Source organism: Erpetoichthys calabaricus, chromosome 12 (assembly GCF_900747795.2).
Source record: "Erpetoichthys calabaricus chromosome 12, fErpCal1.3, whole genome shotgun sequence".
NCBI lineage: Eukaryota > Metazoa > Chordata > Cladistia > Polypteriformes > Polypteridae > Erpetoichthys > Erpetoichthys calabaricus.
This window is the reverse complement of record NC_041405.2, coordinates 70,175,806-70,189,432: the sequence shown is the minus strand read 5'-3', so window position 1 is coordinate 70,189,432 and position 13,627 is coordinate 70,175,806. Positions and strand designations below refer to the sequence as shown.

At 38.1% G+C, this 13,627-nt stretch overlaps 1 long non-coding RNA gene across 1 annotated transcript in view; it reads left to right on the top strand.

The window, feature by feature from the left end:
* LOC127529968 (uncharacterized) overlaps positions 1–11,423 on the top strand; it is a 115,232-nt gene extending 103,809 nt beyond the window's left edge. The window contains exon 2 of the long non-coding RNA XR_007936549.1: positions 11,253–11,423. This is a non-coding gene — a long non-coding RNA (uncharacterized LOC127529968). The remainder of the gene's footprint in view (positions 1–11,252) is intronic.
* The last annotated feature ends 2,204 nt before the right edge of the window (positions 11,424–13,627 follow it).

Below are 13,627 nucleotides of genomic sequence, written 5' to 3'. Positions count from 1 at the left end.
TCGTTTACATACAACAGATTTTGGCGAATCGTTTAAATGCAATTATTTATATCCATTTATACACTAATAATGGCAATTATTAAATGATAACAATTATAATTATTATTATTATTAACCATTCCTCCCATATAAGTAACATTTCGGGGACTGCCTTCTTCTATCTTCGAAACATTTCCAGACTTTGTCCTGTTCTTACGCAACACAGTACTAAAGTATGTTTAATGCCCGAGTCACGTCACGTATAGATTAATGTAATGGTATTCTATCTGGCATCCCACAAAAACGTATCAATTGCTTAGAACTTCTTCAAAATTCTGCTGCCAGGATAATATCCTGCTGTTGTAAATCCACTGAACATATTACACCTATTCTCTCTCAACTTCACTGGCTCCCAGTTAACTACAGAATACAGTGGAACCTCGGTTTGCGAGTAACTTGGTTTATGAGTGTTTTGCAAGACGAGCAAAAATTTTTAATAAATTTTGACTTGATAAACGAGCGAGGTCTTGCAGTACGAGTAGTATGTATACTCTTTGTCTCTCTCTCTCTTGCTGCGGGATTGTGGGCAATCGTCTCCTATTCTCCGCCTGAGTCGGTGTGCCTCACTCATATAGTCAACATCCGTACGAGCGTATACTGTTTACTACAGCATTAGCATTGTGACTGTGTGTGCGAGCGCGTGTGTGCTCGCGTGTGTGTGCACGCGCGCGTTCGCTCGTGGGTGTGTGTGTGTGTGTGCATGTATGCACTCGTGTGTGTGTGTGTGTGTGCATGCACGCGCTCGTGTGTGTGTGTATGTGTGTGCTCGCGCGCGCGTGTGTGCTGTGACGTGCGAGTCCCTGTCTTGCACCCTAAAACACGAAGCTGAGTCTCAGTACTTTAGCAACACCAGCTTTATTCAGCTTGAAACAGCAACAGCGCGGTTATTGATACACAGACACAGCAGTCAGGCAGGGCACTGCACATTTATAATGTTCCTTGTTCCTTGTATCACCCATCGACGGCAGGCGCTTATAGCATGTCCGCGATCTTTTCGGATTCGCTTTTACGGCGAACTGCTACAGTGCTGGGAGACTGCGATTGCTTTGGGATGCTCTTCCACATGTCATCCCGTTGGGTGGAATCCCACAAGAGTTTAGAAACTCACTCACACCAGCCATGATTCTTTTCAAAGGTAAAGTGCAGGTTCATTTGTTTTATATATTTTTACTTTATATTTTGTATTAATCATTTTTATATGAATAGCTTTGGGTTGTGGAACAAATCATCTGAGTTTCCATTATTTCTTATGGGGAAATTCACTTTGATATACGAGTGCTTTGGACTACGAGTACGTTTCCGGAACGAATTATGCTCACAAACCGAGGTTCCACTGTACAATACTAAATACCGCTCTTAACATTTAAAGTTCTCCACAACCTCACTGATCTCCTCTAGACTTACACTCCTCTCGCACACTCAGATCTTGTAATTTGAGAGTATTCAGTCTGGCAATATGGTGCAGGCTTAGTTTGTGGAAGACAGATACAACTAAAGACATGAGCATAAAATGATAGTTGTCAATTTCAAATTGTGTTTCCTCAATGTCCTCCTTGAGAAAAAACATCATCAAGTTTGAGAAATGTTAACAGCTAACAACAATCTACATAGTGACTAAGTACGTTTAGCCAAAACATTGTTTGGAGGCTCACTTGAGCACATAAATGCATAGCTTTGCTAGCTTAGCCTGGCTTAGCTAAAGTAAAGATTATAAAAAGGGATTTTCTAACAGCCAAATATAACCAAAACAATTGTTTAGCCTTACCAATGAAATGTAATCCCCCGGGATCTGGTTTGGAGCATACAGCGGTTTGTACAATCCCAAGCAGCACATTATTCATTACTTCACTCCACAGCAGTGCCACTCACAATATGGCGGCGATGTTGACGTACGATTCTGCTAGTCATGAGGCGTCTAGTTATTCTATGTCAGAGTTTAAATATGTCACCATGGCAACTAGTTGGCGTACACGCTTTACGTCAAGTTTAGTTTACAGGTTGTGTTGTGTTGTTTGGGCGCCACTTACTGACTTTGGGAAGCCGCTGGGTTTGACTGTTGGGCACTGTGCGAGTGCGCATGTGCTTTTGGCACGGGTTGCGTCTGGCATCCGTGCATATATACAACCTTCGTAAACATTACTAAACAAAGGTTTTATATGCGGTGGTGTGCGCGTTCGGGCGGTGGTTGTATTGTGACCTGAAGTTTAGTTTACAGGTTGTGTTGTGTTGTTTGGGCGCTACCTACTGAGTCCGGGAAGCCGCTGGGTTTGACTCTGGGGCACTGAGTCGCAGTGCGCATGCACTTCGATGCGTCCGTTGTCCTGCGTCCTAGGCCTAGGGCTGCTCGTCCGAAAGGTCAAATTAAGAAATCGGGCTGAACTGAAATCCCGTCAGGTTTGGAGTCAAACATCTTCAGCGAAGTCTACCAGCACATTTCAAACCTCGACCTGACAACGTGCTGGCAAGTGTGTAAAAACAATATACTTTTACAATAATTTAAATCGGTGGAACATGAACAAAACTAGGAACGTATGAATACGATGTCTGCATAAAAAAAAATATAACTTTTTCCTCAACATTAACAACAATGTTATGTCACAGAACACAGAAAGGTCTTCTTTCTTCAGAGGTGACTCAGTAGACCTGCATAACAAGCTTTTGATTGTATTCACAAGGAAAACATTGAAAAAGCTGACATTCTGTGGCCTGCTCTGTGACTCCACTGGTTTGGATCTGCAGGTTGCTCTGGTCCTCTTTGCCATGTACTGGGCTCCAGTGATGCTCCTGTTATTCAGATTGTGTGACACCTTTTCCCCTTTTTACTTTTAAAGTTATTACAGTTTTGAAACATTCTCTAAAATGCCAATTTAGTGTTCCATAATGCTGATTCAGCAACTTGCGTAGATGTCTTTTAAGATATATAGGCAACACTTTTTATAGGGCTTTCTATGTGTGAAAGTAATGGAAGCAGAATAATTCTCAGTACTCGTGTTTTTGGTTCAGCAGGTCCCTACTGGGTCAGCAGTGCCGTCGGTAAGTAATGTATTGTTTAGCACTCACATGTCTCAGTGCCAGAGGTGATGGCTAAAATGCAGTCTGGATGGAGTTTCCATGTTCTCCTTGTTCTTGCATGAGTTTCCTTTCATATTCCAAAGACATGGATGTAGAGGCGAAACTGGTTGTGTGTGTGACCAAGTGTTTCTCCATTTATACAGTTATACCTTTCTTTTAGATCAAATGAAGTTTCTCCAATGTGGTCTTTAATTAGTGGTGTTAGTGAATTAAAGGAGTGGATGGATGAGAACTACCTTAAACACCGGTAAAACAGAGATGTTAATTATTGGAGGGAATGACGCTGATCACAACAATATTTTGTCATCATTTAACTCAGTTAGAATCACCATTCATGTTACTGAATCAGCCCGCAATCTAGGAGTTATCTTTGACACTAGCATGTCATTTAAAGCATGCATTACAAAGTTGTCCAAATCATGTTTCTTTCATCTTAAAAATGTTGGGAAATTAAGGCGCTTTCTAAATAAACAAGATTCTGAGAAATTAATTAATGCATTTATTTCTAGTAGGATTGACTACTGTAATGCGGTGTTCACTGGATGTTCAAACTGTTCTTGCAAGAACAAGAAAATACGAACACATAACTCCAGTTCTTAAATCCTTAAACTGGCTCCCGGTTAAGTTTAGGGCACATTTCAAAATCCACCTTTTAACAAATAAAGCCTTAAATCGCCAATGTCCGGCTTATTTGTCTGAACTTATCATGACTTACAAACCAGAGTGCACATTAAGATCTCAAGATGCCGGTCTGCTTATGATTCCAAGAATTAATAAAATAAGAGTGGGATTTTGAGCTTTTAGTTAAACTGTGGAATGGTCTGCCTGCTACTATAAGAGATGCCCCTTCAGTCTCAGCTTTCAAATCCCGGCTGAAGACTCACTACTTTAGTTTAGCATATCCTGACTAGAGCTGCTGATTTACTGTACAGATTGCATCTCTGTTGTTAGTCATTAGCACTAAAACATAAGTAACATGATAGTTATAATTTGTTACTATACCTCACCTATTCTGTTTCTCTTTTTGGTACTCAAATGTGGCACTTGGTGCCACGGTCCACCTGCCAAGCTGTTTCGCCTGCCTAAGGTAAAGTCATCCCTGATGGGGGATCTCAGGAATCATCGGGTAGAGGGGTTCTTTCATTGGATTGGCTTGCCCAGTGCTATTTCAGCTGTGGAATGGCCAAATGGGGGAGGTAGCTTGATGGCTGAGGTCTCCAGGACTCTAAACAAATCCAAATCGTATTATATGATATGATCTACTGCTAAATTCTGCTCTGTATTTGTAAAATTTTTATTTTTATATTGTATTGAGGATTGTTTCTGTTCTGTGGATTGAATTGTATTGACCCCCTTCTTTTTGACACCCACAGCACATCCAACCTACCTGAAAAGGGATCTCTCTTTGAACTGCCTTTTCCAAGGTTTCTTCCATTTTTTCCCTACAAGGGTTTTTTTGGGACTTTTTCCTTGTCTTCTTGGGTCAAGACTGGGGGACTGTCGAGGGGCAGGGCCTGTTAAAGCCCATTGCCGTACTTTTTGTGCTATTTCTTGGGCTATACCTAAATAAATTGTATTGTATTGTATTGTTTTTGTGTGTGTCCTGTCATGAGTTGGTATCTTATCCAGAGGGTCCCCTTCCCCAGCACCCTATGATCTCAGAGATTACTAAATTACTGTGACCCTGAGAAACGGGGCTAAGTGCTTTGGAAATGTATGTGTGTATGTGTACACATTGCTGTTTTCAACAAATCAAGCTTAGCAGAAGTAACATATTTTCACTGTATTTTGTAGAAAATTGAAAAACAGTAAGAATGTAAAAAAGACATCAGTTAATAAGCATGAAGGGAAAAGAATACACTACATACAGACAAGTTTGTAAACTTAAATTTTCCACCTGGACAACAATAGCAATCTACCGCGCTCTGATTTTTAAAATGGTGCACATGTCTGGTGAATGAAAGCCTTTCATTTCACTTTGTACTTCTTGCGTCCTCCCAACAGGTTCACAATGGCAAGAAGTTCCATTTGGTGACAAATTTGGGATGAATTGGCAAATTGTGAGCTGTGGTAGAAGAGAAGAGAATAGAAAAGTACACAGGGGAGCAATCTTTTATGATTTTATGAAGTTTTTTCAGCTTTGTCATGAGTGACACAAACATACGATGGCCAAGTCAGCTGCTCAAGGCCATTAACAGGTCAGTGGCATCCATATGATTCCCAACAACACCAAGGCGAGATTACATTTTTCTGACTGTTCTTTGTACTTTTCTGTTAAATGTAATCTTGTTAGGCAGGAAAAGAATGTAGGTATGAGCTCCTGAATGGTCTATTCAACTCCTGAAATAGCACATGAATTAGAATAAAGATGTCATAGTTTGAATACAAGGTATGTGCAGCAGTCAACAGCCACACATTTCTATAGCACATTTTTATACAAGGAATGGAGCTCAAAGTACTTTACATGATGTCAAAGAGAAAGTTACAAGAAAAGAAAGACAAATAAGATTAAGGAATAATATTAAAGAATAAGTAACAAATAAAAAAAGAAATAAATCTATACATATAATCTTATAAAATAGATATATAACTAATACAAGAGCACCATCCCTATATACAATATCATGATGTAAGTCTGTAAAGATGAGTCCAGTGATAAGGCCATATGGCTGGAAGGACAGAAAAATAAACAAACAAAAACTCCAGTTAAGATGGAGAAAAGAAAAAAAAAATCAGCAGTGGTTCCAAAGCCAAAACATCTGCCAAACCACATTGGACATTCTATCTAAGATAAATGTTCTTAAGTCGCTCCTCATTGTCTCCAGGATTCGTCTGAGAAGACTCGGTACATTGGATCTCGTGGACAGCTGGATCACCCACCTTCATTGTAGTGTCACAGGTGGCTACACAGAACTTTGTTCAGGTGATGGTGGTACAAAATGTCACCACAGAAGAACCAGAAAAGTCAGCAGAGAAAAGTTGAGATTAGTAAAGATTGCAAATCCCTGTACAGTTTGGTAATTCTTTGCCTACTGTATATGGTATACTAAGACTATAACTAAAATGTAGCTATTACAAAAATGGGATTTTAGCAGTTTCTTAAAATGGTCTACAGTATTAGCATGGTGAATATCTATTGGTAAAGTATTCCAGATTTTAGACGCATTACAGCAAAAGTCCACCTCACCACTTCTTTTAAGTTTGGCTCGTGGAATTCTAAACTGACCAAAATTAGAAGATGAAAGGTTACAACTTGGAGTATAGGCGGACAGGCACTCCAAAACATAGGAGGGTCCAGATTATTTAAGGCTTTATACACCATTAGCAGTATTGTAAAGTCAGTTCTAAATGACACAGGTGACCAATGTAATAACACTAGATGATGTGATGTGCTCAGATTTTCTATTTCTAGTTAAGATTCTTGTTGCTGCATTCTGCACTAATTGTAGCCAATTGATGTCTTTCTTAGATAGCCCTTTTAGGAGTTTATTATAGTAATCCAGTCGATTCAAAATAAAACTGTGAATCAATTTCTTGGTGTCTTGTAATGTTATAGCATATCTAAATTTAGCAATGTAATCTTGTTAATATGTGATTTAAAGATTAGGTCAGAGTCAATGATTACTTCCAAATTCTTGACCTCTGCCTTGACTTTTAAGCCTAAGCAATTAAATTTATTTCTAATACCCTTGCTATTTCCATATCACTAAGATTTCTGTTTTTTTCCTTATTTAGTTTGAGAAAGTTACTATTCATCCATTCAGGAATATTGCTAAGACATTGGAACATCAGAGTTATCAGATGCTGTCTATAAATAAAGCAATCACTAAATCCAGCTTGTGTCCTCCCTTATGTGTGGGCTGGCTGACGTACTGACTAAGATCAAAAGGGTGCAGGACGTTTGTGAATTCTCTCTCTTTCGGGTCACACTGGTCATCCACATGAAAATTGAAATCCACTACATTTATGAACCTATCACACTTACTTATTATTATAGATACTATCTGATAATTCCTTAGTAAAATACGTGTTATATTTAGGAGGTTTATAAGCAATCACTACGAGACACTGTAACACTCCTTGAATAAGCTTTGCAAGATACTCTAAAGACATGAAAGTACCAAAACCAGCACCTATACAGTTTAGTCTGCTTGAGTAAATATTTGCTAAACCGCTGCTTTTTTGCCTTGGTAACCTGAAAGCTTAAAGAGCTGGGCCATGTTTCACTTAATGCAAGAAAGTCGATTTTACTATCATTAATAAGATCATTAACGTAAAAAGTCTTGAGGGTTATGCTGTAATATTTAGTAAAGCCACATTTAAGGACACGGAAGATTACAGCTGAATTGAAGTGTTACAGCAGCTTGAAGTGGTAATTAAGTTATTCACGTTTATGCTGCTTTGTGTGGATTTTTATTAAATAATGGCCTGTTATTGTAGTGATATTACAGTACACATCTATAGGTGAAATAGTAATTAAGTTAGTTGCATTTATACCACTTTGTCCGGGTTTTTGTTTAGTTAGACAATGTTCTATTGTTATCTATAGATGAACCCACTACAGAATTACCACGTCCAAACATGGAATTATAGTAAACATTAGGACTAAAGATACATAATCAAGAAAGATAGATTACCTTTGAGATATTGTCAAAGAGTACATAGGCACCGAATCTGTTTGGATGCAGGCTGTCACGTCTGTAAAAAAGCAGTCTCTCCCAGAAGAGGTGCCAGTTGTCAAAGAAGCTGATTTTTTGCCTCTCGCAGGTTTTCATCTATGTATTTAGGGCCATCAGTCAACTGTAGGTTTCATATGATCTACAGGGCATTGGACGCAGACCTGTCATAACGATTCTTGCAGCTAGGGTCCTCTACTTCATGGCCTGAATGAAGGATGTGAAGTTCATACTCAGGCATTCTGACTGTCGATATCAAATGTCGTTGATGCCAGCATGGACTAAAATATTCCCAAAAGTCCTGCCCATGTGCTTCTCAAGGACTGCTGGGTTTCTACTTTCTACATCTTTAACTTGTGTGCCAGGGAAACACAACACAAAGGTTTTATGTTTATGGAACAGAGTCTCTCAAAACAACCCCATCACCACTGCCTGCAGGCACGACAGTGGAGCAGAGAGGTCTGATGCAGTTGCGACAAGTGATGCTAGATTGAGGAAAATTAGATGAACTTGGCTTGGGCCCCTGCCTCCATTGTCAATATTAACCAGGCTCTATCATCATGGTGTGGAACAGGAGGCAGTATAAACCTGACTCAGCCCTAGATGTGAGTGGTACAACACAGAGTAGAGATAGACAAATCAACCCCAGACCAAAAGAGGCGAGCTTTCTGATTGCTTAGATGATTTTGTCTGGCAAGAAGAATGTTGAAATTACTTCTCTAGGGATTACAGTTCTTTAGCAACATGCTTAGTTGTAGATCATCAGTTCATTTGCCACATGTCTTGAGCTAGGGGTTCTACATTCAAAAAACTGTCCATCAGAACTACTGTATTTCTGTGTTCTTGTAGCCTCTTTGCATAGAGACATCATAAAAGAACATCCAATTGTTAACCTGTTTAGGCATCAACACACCATTCATGCAGAAAAGCCAAATCTTAGTGTAAAAACAAATGAAAGGCATCAAGAATCAGTTGCTGTTGATTGTAGATGGCCTACAGAGAAAATTCGAAAAAAGTTGGAAATAGAGAAGTAAATACAGCAAGCAAATGACAGTAGTAGTTGAATAGGAAGTCAGTAAAATTTGTTCAAGTCACTGAACCCTGTCTGATCAGGATATCTAATGATTTCTAATTTAATAGATTTTAAAAGTTTTTTTTTTTTTTTTTAAAAAGGCTCCTCCAATCATAGACTTTAGACACACTCATAGACAATACAGGGGGTCCTCGGGTTATGACACAGTTCCGTTCCTACAATAGTGATGTAACCCGAATTTTGGTGTAAGTCGAAACACACCCTAGCCTAAGTCACTTACTTATCCTAACACATTTGCAAAATCATGATCTAGAACATAAAAACACAACTAAGCCACAGAAAAGGGAAAAGGACAGAAATATACTGTACTCTACACTATACTGTAGTAACAGAAAAAATGACAAAAAATGAGTGTAAAAAAAATTCCTTACCTTTATTCCTTCTGATCTCTTTACAATGTCTAATTTCACTTCCATTGTGATGGCTTTCCTCTTATTTGAAGCACTACCGTCTAAAGACTATGACTTTCATTTAGAAGCCATGATAAGGGCCAAAATGTCATCAAACAAAGCAACACAAATGGAACACTTGTGCCGTGCACAACCAAACTAGTTCACCAACTCCCTCACTCAAACTCCATGTACTTCTGCCACACACAACCAAACTAGTTCGCCCACGTAGTCTGCAAGTATGACACTAACAGCGTAAGCCGAAACATTCATGTCTCAAATTTTTTAAGTTTTTATGGGAGTGAACGTTGTAAACTCGAAACGTTGTATGTCGAGGCTTTGTAACCCGAGGAACTCCTGTACCAGCTGAGAAAGAATATTTAGAATTAAGGTGCGTCAGTCTTTCCAAATAATAAAAGTATGATGCTAATAGAACTATAAGAAGCGTGATACTTATGTATTAAATAAGAATGTGCTAAAGCTAACTGAACAAATGTAATCTAATGCAGATACTAAAGCTATAAGAATATAATTTCTTTATAACTAATGTAATGTACTGAACTAACTTTTATGTAACCCTTGATATTTTATGAGCAATGTGCGTGAAATAAAAATATAAGGAAGTGAGCATTGCCTAAAACCGCTGAGTTGCATACACCCTATAACCGTTAGGACAAAACTTGCTATAACTGGTCTTATGTACATGTGAGTTAGCAGAAGTGTATTTCTTAAAATTGTGAAAATACTGACCACTTTTTATCTGTAAAAAACACTGTGTTTTCTTTGAATGTACAAATTCAGGATGTGGATAGGGGCTACAGCAATCCATGTAATAACCTCAAGACGAACTGCTATGTTTTTTTTTATTCTTGTCAACGAACTTGAGTATTTAAAGGAAGTTTCTCTTTCCTGCTGGCAGGCTGACGGCCTGTAGCACACTGGAACGTGACAGGGTCTGCAGCCTCCTCTCACCAAGAATAAAAGAAATTGCTTTTTACTTTTATTGGTGTCCGCCTTCTGTTGTTGTCGACTTCAGCGACCACACAGCAAAGAATGATCAGTTTAAAACTTTTGATTTCTTGTGTGTAGCAAGTACAAAATGACTGCCACCTTAGTACTTTTCATAAATGTAAAGACAGAGTTTGCGGACACTACAGAACAAAAAAAAGTGGGTGTTCTTGAATGTGAGACTTCAGGACATTTAAGGGCAAAGTGTATATATCACCACAGTGGACTCGGACATTTTAATTTTTGGGAAGAATTTTAAATCCCATTGATCAAACCTACAGCTAAATACACTGTTTCCAAGTGTCTTCTTTAAAGTTATAATTTTTAACTGTGAGGTTCATTTCAGAAGCAGAGGGATGCTTGATATGTTAACCCATAGGTGTTCCCAGATGGGAAACACATGTCTCATGTTCTTGTTTTAAAGATATTAGAAGTGACTACTATGTCGGGATGACAAGTTTGTTTTTATTTTGAAGCCATTCATGCCTCCATTAAAGCCAAACTAAAGACTTTTCTCTGGCTCTTTAATTGTGTCAGGAGACAATGTATTCATACAACTTATGTATGCGGAAGCAGCAAATTCTGTCCTTTTCACGGTTAATGATTGCATTTACATATAAGCAATTAAACCCAGAGCAAAATAAATTGTATCCTAGTGTTGACCTATGTGTCTTCTCCAGATTAAGTTATGTTTTTAACTGTACAGATGATAACATAAGGAGAGGCATGCATCAAAGACGAGAATCACATATCAACAACAACAACAATATTTATTTATATAGCACATTTTCATACAAAAAATGTAGCTCACAGTGCTTTACATAATGAAGAAAATAAAAATAAAAGACAAAGTAAGAAATTAAAATAAGACAACATTAATTAACATGGAATAAGAGTAAGGTCTTGATGATGATGGTCATGCAGACTTCTGGCTTTTAATCCATCAATGCTGGAACATCACGGTGCTTTGAGTAGATGGTGGTGGTGCAGGCCGCCACCACAAAGAAACCGGAAAAAGAAACAGAAGCGAGAGTAGGGGTTAGTACGGATTTTAGAGCCACCATGAATAGTTATTATAATGAATTGAATATGCAGAGTATCAGGATTAAATTAAAGTGAAGTTATGAGAAAGCCATATTAAAATAATGTGTTTTTAGCAGTTTTTTTAAAGTGCTCCACTGTATTAGCCTGGCAAATTCTTATTGGCAGGCTATTCCAGATGTTAGGTGCATAACAGCAGAAGGCCGCCTCACCACTTCTTTTAAGTTTTGCTTTTGGAATTCTAAGGAGACACTCATTTGAGGATCTAAGGTTACAATTTGGAATATAAGATGTCAGACATTCCAATATATAAGGTGGGGCAAGATTATTTAAGGCTTTATAAACCATAAGCAGAATTTTAAAGTCAATCCTGAATGACACAGGTAACCAGTGTAGTGACATCAAAACTGGAGAAATGTGCTCGGATTTCATTTTTTCTTGTTAGGATTCTAGTAGCTGCATTCTGCACCAGTTGCAAACGATTTATGTCTTTTTTGGGTAGTCCTGAGAGGAGTGCGTTACAGTAATCTAGTCGACTGAAAACAAAAGTGTGAACTAATTTCTCAGCATCTTTCAATGATATAAGAGGTCTAACTTTTGCTATGTTTCTTACGTGAAAAAATGCTGTCCTAGTGGTCTGATGAATATGCGATTTAAAATTCAGATTAAAGTCAACAGTTACCCCTAAGCTTTTTACCTCTCTCTTGACTTTTAATCCTAATGCATCAAGTTTATTTCTGATAACCTCATTGTATCCATTATTGCCAATCACTAAAATTTCAGTTTTCTCTTTATTTAGCTTTAGAAAATTACTATTCATCCATTCAGAAATACAAGTAAGACATTGTGTTAGTGAATCAAGAGAATCGGGGTCATCAGGTGCTATTGATAAATACAGCTGCGTGTCATCAGCATAGCTGTGGTAGCTCAAGTTGTGCCCTGAGATAATGTGACCTAATGGAAGAATGTAGATTGAGAAGAGCAGCGGACCCAGGATGGAGACTTGTGGAACACCATATAGGATATCATGTGTCTTTGAGTTGTAATTACCTCAACTAACAAAGAATTTTCTCCCTGCCAGGTAGGATTCAAACCAATTTAAGACACTGATATCTGAAGTTGTATTTCGGAAATTTGAAGAGCTTACAATGAAGTGGGTTTGAAAGGCTTGATCTGATTTAGGCCTTCTTTAATGCCAAACTAAATAAATTTGTCTGGCTATTCAATTGTACAAGCAGGAGAAGATCATTTCAGTCTACATGTCTGTAGGGTGTTTTCACATTCTGTCCTGTTTAACAGTTAATGTTTAGCGTACAACAAAACTGATGAAGCCCAGAGCTAAATGTACTATTTCTTAGAGTTTACCCATGTGTCTTCTCACAACTAATTCCTGCTTTCTAACTGTGCAGAAGATTACAGCAGTGGAGTGATGCTAAAAGATAGGTGATCCCAGATGGGAAACACATGTCTCAAATGTTTTTTTTTACAGATATTAGAAGTACATAAAACCATGTTGGACTGACAAAGTTGATTTTATTTTGAAGTCAGTCATGTCTTCATTAAAGGGAAACTAAAGAAAGTTGTGTGGTTATTTCACTGCACCAGCAGTAGAAGACGGTTTAGTGTTACATGGCTTTGGTTTCTCCTCACATGATATGTTGTTTAACAGTTAATAGTCACGTTTACTCAAAAGGGGTTAAACCCAGAGCTAAATGAACCCTTTCCTAGTGGTGGCCAACGTGTCTCCTCTCAATTAAGTAACTGAATTTTAACTGGGAAGATGATTACAAAAGACAAGACATCTTAAGAGATAGGTGTGAGATTTGAAACGTGTGGCTCAGTTGTTTATTTAAGGATATTAGAAGTGCCTATGAAACCAACAAGTATGATTTTATTTTGAAGCCAGTCATGCCTCCATTAAGGGAAACCTAAACAAAGTTATCTTACTTATTCATTGTAGAAACAGGAGGAGAAGTTTATGGCTGTGTGACTTTGGAGTCTCATCATATGCTGTCCTGTTTAATAATTAATGGTTATGTTTACTCTAAAGAGCTTAAACCCAGAGGTAAATGAACTATTTCCTGGTGTTGACTAATGTGTCTCATCTCAATTAAGTGCTGAATTTTACATGTGAAGACAGAAGCAGAGCGTTCCTAGACATTTTTAAGTGATAGGTGTTGAGAGACTTGAAACACACGTCTCATTTGTTAATTTTTAGATATTAGAAGTGCCTATGAAACACCAGTGATGATAAGTTTTATGTTATTCTGAAGCCAGTCATGCCTCCATTAATGGGAACGTAAAGAAAG